The sequence below is a fragment of the Netta rufina genome, assembly GCF_964035555.1.
Source record: "Netta rufina genome assembly, chromosome: 21".
Classification (NCBI taxonomy): domain Eukaryota; kingdom Metazoa; phylum Chordata; class Aves; order Anseriformes; family Anatidae; genus Netta; species Netta rufina.
Window position 1 is genome coordinate 3915984 of NC_140145.1, and position 7870 is coordinate 3923853.

Genomic DNA, 7870 nt, shown 5'->3' on the forward strand with positions numbered 1-7870 from the left:
GCTTTGAGCTTTCTCGGCCCTCAGCATGCCATTTTGAAGGAGCAAAGCTCTCTTTCAAGAGGTCCTGAGATGACACTCACCATTTTCTCATTCATCTCAGCACACCTTCTCTAGACCCGGATCACTTGAAGTCAGTCTGTTATAAACACAGGCACCCAAAATGCAGCCTGCATCCCAGACGATGTCTCACCAGGCCTCAGACAGTTTGTGCCACACACTGAAAGCTAACAGTCTCCTTCCTTCAAACAAAGCAACAAAAGCAGAAGGAACAACTAACCCATCCCCACACTGTGACCCTTGACAGTAAGTTGGTGCAGCAGGAGGTGTGACAGAAAGGAAATACAAAGCATTGCCTGGTGGACGACATGCAGCACTGACGGCCAGGGCTCCCCTTCTCTTCTGCCAGAGGGGTTAGCAGGCTCCTTGAAATACAAAGGGTGACAACAACAGTACCAAGCTTGTAACCAGAAGAGCTACACCACTGATACATATCGAGGGATCTGAAGTCACCAAACCAAAGATGCTATGGAGGAGCCAAACCCTTCTTTCCCTCTGAAGCACCGTGTAAGCCCCGTTTCCTCCACTTGCACTCAAGCATCCTGCTTGCCATTGAGCACCCCACTTTCCATCACTGTGTAGTTCCCTGCAGCACCCTTCTCCTCCTCCCTGCTTGTTCACCAGCCCACCCTCAGCCTCCCACTGAAGGAGGTGACCCCCGGCCACATGCACTAATTGTTGATTTCACCTGAGCATCTATAAATACTGCAGCTTCCCTGTGCCACAGCTGACACCAGCACAGCTACGCAACTCCCCCCAAAACCAGTGGTGGAGACAGGGAGGCCAGGAACCTATAACGTTTGCATTACTCAGTTTCCTCCTTTACCACCCAGAACCCCAACAGAAAGGCACTAGGAGTTTAGACAGCTCACAAACTACTTAACACAAGTGGAAACACATCTCTTATTCAAATTGTGTCCCTATGAATGACCTCAAATCATAATCACTTTGGCAAGTTGGATCAAGTAGCATCCTTATCAGTCACGTTACACTATCACCTTCTGCCTTGTGGTTCCTTTCTCCTGCACCTTGCGATTTGCCTCGCAGAGGCAGCCACTTACTTCAGATCATACCACACAGAGAGAAGGTGATCCTACAGCTCAATGTCTTCAGGTACTGAGCCACACACACGAACCACAGCAGCACCATAGGATGTACAGCAGTGTGTGAGGGATGGATGCCAGCAGCCAAAAGGAACGGGGCTGGCTAGATGGATCAGTGCTAAAATGGGATCTAACCTGTCTCGAGATGAAATACAGGGGGCACCCAGGCTGGATGCAGGTAGGCAGGACAGACAGAGCAGCTCCTGGGTCCTGCAGCACCGCACGCTCTGCTTGGAGCTCCACAGAGCCACCACACACCTCCAGCTGCTCCTCCACTGCTTACAGAAATGGGTTGTTTACATACCACAAGGGTCGTTCATCTCCCCTCTAATGCAAGCAAGACCACAAGCATGATTTTCCAAGGAGGCCAAGATATAATCTTATCTAGCCAAGCAAGCACAGAGCGGTTGCAGGCAACAGCCTGAGTACACTGTAGTGCAGAGCGCTGTCACCACATCTCTAATGCAGACTGGTCTGGTTTCAAGCAAAAAGGAAGATCAAGAACTGAGCTGTCACCTCTTCTAGCAAGGCAATAGAGAAGTTTCTGCCACCCTAAGGCAGGAACTATCCTAGCATTGCACAAACCTGAACCGTATCATCTCCCAAAAGCACCCATCTGACTGACATTGCCACGTTAGCGTGCTGGAAGTGCTCCCACACCTTCCTACTGCTGAGCCAACGTGTTTGGGGGAGGATTCAGAGATAAGGGGGGCCGAGGGAAGAAACATGCTTGAAAATGCTTCAGATGCATCGAGATTAAGCTCACAAGAGGCATTGCCAGTACCCTTTACTGGAACACATACACATTTAAATATAGATTTTTTCCTATGCAACAGATTTAGCAAGTTCAAAAAGCTCCTTCTTACATCCCAGTAAAAGCCTACGCAAATAGACATGTAAAAGATGAACTGGATAAGGCAAAACATCACCTTCCTGTCTCAGCAGCGCACTCCACACAAACCTGCCCCTTCAGCAGACATTCGAGTAGCCTCTCTGCAAGGGGCCAGGAGCAGTCACACAAGAGCTCTAATTCCAGCAACCTGGTGGCCTTTGCTCCTTCGGGCTGTTACACATGCACCAGGCTGCAAACACAAGAAACAGAGCATGCTTCCCATGTCTTCTCTCAAGTACAGACCTACCTTCTTATTCCTGATTTAGATGCTCACAACACCCAACGTTATATTCCTCCAGAGAGCAAATAAACTGCCACATTGCGGTGGTTTAATCTCAGGGATTCAGAGATCTCTTCCTCCATGGTCTTGGTCAAGGTGTTTCTCATAATGCTTCAAGGGGAATGCACAGGCAGTGCAGCCCACAAGGCACTACGATTCCATCCCATATTGGGCACCTGGATCAGGGAAGTACTGACCGCATGGGACTAAACAGGCTCACTTGAGCAGAAGACATGATGAAGCATGCTTCTGCCTTTTTGTGCTATCATTCCAGGCTGGGAAATACTTGTGCCCTATTGTAAAACATTATATCTCCATTAGGAATGGTGGTGGATTGATCACCAGCTAGAATATCCCAAGTTTTCCAGCTGGGAAGCACACATCCAGAGAAATAGAAGTACTTCCTCAAGGTTGCAGGTTGACCTACTCCAGTTTGCATGTCAAGGACCTCGGTGTTATAAAACAAATAGTTATAAGCTAAATATAGCAAAGGAGCAGGCTTTAATCACCAGGACAGGCTTCATGCAGGGGGCTGACAAGAGCCAATGAGGCGGTATCACACACAGGCAAATACAAGGCTAAAAAACCCACAAAATGCATCTAATGATGCAGCTGCCTCCCCGTATCTTCCAAGAGAGGCCTCCTCTCCTAGGGAGGTTTGTCTAAGCAGCCAGGGGATGTGCCTGCAGGTCGCGAAGGGGAGGGTTTGCAAGGAATGGGAAAGCGCAGTTTGTTTCAGCAGGCAGCTGCCGGGGATTGCTGAAGAGTTTCCAGCACTAATTGGCGGACACAGAAGTTTTCAGAGCATGATGCAACAAACAAAGGGGAGATGAGCGTGTCAAAGAGAGAAGAAGAACAGATCAGCCAGAGAAAGGCTCTGTCGGTGATTATGGCAGAAGCATGTGCACTGGCTTGGAAGCCTTCTCCCAGACACGTTGCGAAAGAAGTTGTGCTGGTTGCGTTGACTAAACACCTTGGTACAGGTCCTTTGTACAAACAGCAGTGACAATGACAGCAACCTAAAAGGGAAAGATGCACACTCCACAGCTCCAGCTACAACGTTACTTCAGGCTGAGCTAGACTGTCCACAGAGGCTGCAAAACCTCCCTCAATGCCCACAACAAAGAAATACATAAATATACACACACCCCTTCAAATCTCTATCCTGAATGCCAGCAATGAAGACCCGGAACAGACAGACGAACAATTATCTCTCAATGTTTCTGCCATCCCAAAGTTTTGTGAATTCCTTCCCTAGTATCCCTACACAAGTTGTTCGCTAAAAGAAAACAGCATTCCTTTTGACCAAGAGCTCTGGCACCAGCAATATATATTTTTTTTTGTCTTATCTTTAAAGGAGCTGAGTGGGGAAGCACAGCTGAAAAGCACCTAAGCTCCAAGGTCCAAAATATTCAAAATACCCAACATCCACAGAGCTTTTCATTCAGACTTCAAAGGAGGTGAGAACTACACCACCTATTTTGCACCTGGGACAAATTGATACAGAGATGGAAAAGATTTTCCCCAAGATCACTCAAAAAACTGCAGCAGCAGAGATGAACACAGCTCTATTGGACACTGTTTTCTCTTAGCATCCAGCACATCAAAAGACTTGGGAAGTCTTTCTGAAGTGTTAGTTTACAGACACAGAGTATAAATACATTTTAAAAATAATCAGTTGACTTTCCCAGGCACAAGCGGGGTCAGCGAGAGAGCCAACATTAGAGTTCAGAACATTAACTCTGCAAACAAAACAAGCAAACTGCAAGCTCCCTTTGTGCTTCAGCACAGATAGGGATGAGGAGAAGGGGACGTACTGCTGGCTCAACCCCCAGAAAAACATTTCCCTAGCCTCTACCACGTCTCCCTACAACCACTTAGGCAGGTAAGGCTTAGCATAATAAAAATACATCACTGAATGGAAAGTAGCAAGCAATTTCAGCTCTCATCCAAGTCAACACTGTATTTCATTGCATCACTCTGAAGTAAAATAAAAATTGAAACTGCGATAACAAAACACGACAATGCTTCGTTTTATTTCTTCACACATCTTTCTTTGCTTATGCTCTTGCTGAAACAGCCACAGCTTATTTTATAGACACTCATTTAGAAAGACAAAAAGAATGCCACAGCATGGGAACGGGCTCCAGAAAGCCTGATGCAGAAATACTGCCTTTTTTCCTTTTTAAATGAGGTTTCTTTGTTTTTTTCAGGAATAGCAGTAAGTATTACTTTGAGGTGCCAGACTCAGAGTCACATGCAATGAAGTCATTTTTCCCACTGGTAGCTACAGCAAGAGCCACTGCACAGTAATAAGAGCAAGAAATTAAAGCCGAATACGAAGGAAGCAAATTTGATTTGCCCCATTTATCACCACAGCTAACAAAGTACAACACAGAAACATGGCATGTGGGGTACCCTCAGCTGAGCACAAGGAAATGCTTTGAGAGCGTGGTGGTATGGCAGAGAGAGCCTTTGTGCAGCAATGCACTGACTGGCTGCTGCGTTTGTCAGCACCAGCCACAAGGATGAGAGCTTTGAGGTGGGACAGAGAAGACAGAGCGTGGAGAAGGCAGCATTAGAGGAGGACTCAGGAGCACCACATCCAATTCCTTTCTCCTACCCGTGCTTCTCAAGTGACCTCTGACAGTCCTTCTCCTTCATTCAGCGACTGACCTCATTGGGCTGGTTTAGGAAACTGACCAGTACTACAAAGCCCCAGTCTTACTGGGGTCCCCCATTCCCAGTAACATCAGCCAAGGTGCTCTCCTAACCAACCAAGACCCAAAACTCTGTTGTGGATATCACGAGAGCAGTGATAACAGAACAAGAGAGACATTGCTGGCCGTCTAACTCAGCATCAGAGCACTAGAAAACATTTTCTTGGCCCATCTCAGCAACTTCCCTGATTGTTCTTGTGCTCAGAGCCCTCGGGAGATGGAGGGGAGAACAGGTCACAAGACACTTATAAATCATATTTATGAAAAAAATAGCTATCACTGTAGCTGCTCTCTGAGTTAAGTCCATACCAGTTTCTACCAGAGGTTAGCAACAAGTCGTGCTGGGGTCCAGCTACCCATTCCTGGGCTTTCCCAGAGCTTTGGAAGCCAGCACATAAACCTCGCCACGCGTTGTGCACGCTCCACAAAGCGGCACCGACAGCATGCAGCCGGGGGATGGAGTCTGCCTTATATATCGGCTTTGTCATAATCCTGATGAGGACAAAAAAAGAGAGGTTTATTCATTTCCGCCTGAGTTTCAAGTACAGAGGAGGCGTCTTCATAATTAAAAACAGCAACCTCAAGGAGGAGGTGGAATCCATGCCCTTACCCATTTTATCCAGCCAGTAACACAAGGGAAGAAGAACTGGGGCGCACACCCTTACACAGCCACATCCCTCAGCACTGGAAAATCCCCCTCTGGGTTCTTCATTGTTTCTTCTGCCAATGCAAGAGCACAAGCAGAAAGAGGAAACACACCGGGAACCACTACTTGCTGGCATAAATTACAGCAGCCTCCAAGGCCAGAGGCAGCGGGAAGTTAGAGAAGCACATCCCAACCCTCGGCCTCAGCAGATAATCCAGTCCATACGTACCCCAAGAGCATCCCTTAAAACACACAGTTTTTCCCCATAATTGAAGGCAGGCCCCCACACGAGCGCTCCTGAGATGATAAACTGGATCCAGCACCGCTTCTCCCTGACATGCCTGTAGTGGCCAGTGCTAACATTTTAACTCGTGGCTTGTCTCAGAGCCATGTTTTGAAGCCCTGTGCTCTCAGTGATTTCTGGCACGCAGCGACACCTCTTCACGAGAGCACAGCCGCTCGGTGCAGACCCACTCCTGGCAGGCTCTAATAGCAGGCAGGTAATCCCTTGGAGCGACCCAAGTTCAAGAACAAGCCAGGCAGCTGTGCCGTGCACCACAACACCAGCAGTGACCGGGGGACTGATGGGGCCGCTGATTACAGGGCTCTCTGTCAGAGCACCACAAGGCACAGGAACACTGCTGGAAGGACTACAGCCAACAAACCCAGTCAGGCACCCCAAACTGCCCACGCACTGACCAATCCTTCTCAAAATGCAAGTCACCCAAGGAAACTCTCCTAACCAACACACGGCTGGGCTGATGAAACTCAGCGTCCACCCCATCAGGACGGGTTTCTGAACCGGGGCTGGCAGGCCTGTGGGGCTGACACCGAACAGATCAGCACCGACACGGTGCTTTGTCTGCAGTGCTTCCCAGCACAGCTGCAGCTGCCTGGCTGCTCCGAGGTACCTCCTGCAGCCCCTGCTCCATCCCTGGGTGCTTCCCCAGGCAGGGTGCTCACTGCTCCCTACCAGGAGATGCAAGGAGCTCAGGACCTGCCCGCTTCATTCATTCAGGAGGATGCCAGCAGCCACCCAGCTGGGCCTTGCCCGCTGAAGGGCACATCTCCACTACCAGCGGGAACAAAAAAACCTCACCGCGTCCGTTCCTTCAGCACAGCACTCGGATCGTGTCGGTACCTGGGCTGCTCAGAACAAAAAGGCAGCGAGAGGACGGAGCCCAGCAAGCAGCCGGGCTGCCCGGAGACAAAAGAAAATTCCCATTTCCAAACCCCAATTTGCTCAGTGTTGATTGCTGATTACCCCCCCCACTTACCTCCACCTCCTTAATTGCTGATGACCCCCACCTCCACCTCCCTAATTGCTGATGACCCCCCCCCGTGGATCCGGCTGCTCCCAGCCCCACGACCCAAACCCCAAAGACCCCCGGGACCCCCCCCACCCCCCTACAGCGCTGCCACCCAGTGCTGCACCCCCTCGGGTACCCCCACCCCTGAGGTAACCCCGCACCCCCCCCACCCCATGCGTACCCCCCTCGGGGATGGTGGCGGCTGCAGAGCCAGGATGGGGGAGCCCTCCCCCCAGAAAACCCACCCCACAGGCAGGGCAGCGCCTTCCCCTCCCCACCCTGAGGGCGAGGAGCCGCCACCCACCCTGGGCTCCCTCCGTCCATCCCCGCCTTTGTTGCGGGAGCCGCGGCCGCCCCCTCCCCACCGAGCCCCCCCCCCCCCCCCCCGGTGCCCCCCTTACCCCTCCGCCGAGCCCCTCCCGGGCGGGGCCGAACCGAGCCGAGCGGAGCCGAAGCGATCCCGGCGCGGAGGGGCCCGGCAAGGCCCCGAGCCGCGCCCCCCCCTCCCCTCCCCTCCCTACCCCGCCGAAATCTTTGTGGTTGCCGGGCCGCGGAGGCGGCGGAAACGGAGCGGGAGGGCGGGAGGGGAGGCTCCTCCTGGAGGCCGCCCTTGCGGGGAAGCGGGCGGAGGGCTCGCTCGGCTCTCTCCGGCTGGGAAGCCCTCCCTTCCGAGCCGAAAAAATAAGCGATAATAATAAAAAATAAAATAAAATAAAAAAATTAAAAAAATTGGAAAAAATAGAAAAATAATAAATTTAAAGAAAAAAGGAAAATAAGAGCTTTTCTGCCTGCAGCCCTTCCCTAAAGAAATGGGAGGGGAAAGGACAAGAATAATAGCTGCCGAGCCTACCTCTGGCTCAGC

At 50.8% G+C, this 7870-nt stretch overlaps 1 protein-coding gene across 1 annotated transcript in view; it reads right to left on the minus strand.

Moving 5' to 3' along the window:
- CLIP2 (CAP-Gly domain containing linker protein 2) overlaps positions 1-7489 on the minus strand; it is a 79651-nt gene extending 72162 nt beyond the window's left edge. Inside the window, exon 1 of the mRNA XM_084299962.1 lies at positions 7410-7489. The gene's annotated coding sequence lies outside the window, so the exon portion shown is untranslated. The remainder of the gene's footprint in view (positions 1-7409) is intronic.
- Positions 7490-7870: the final 381 nt, after the last annotated feature.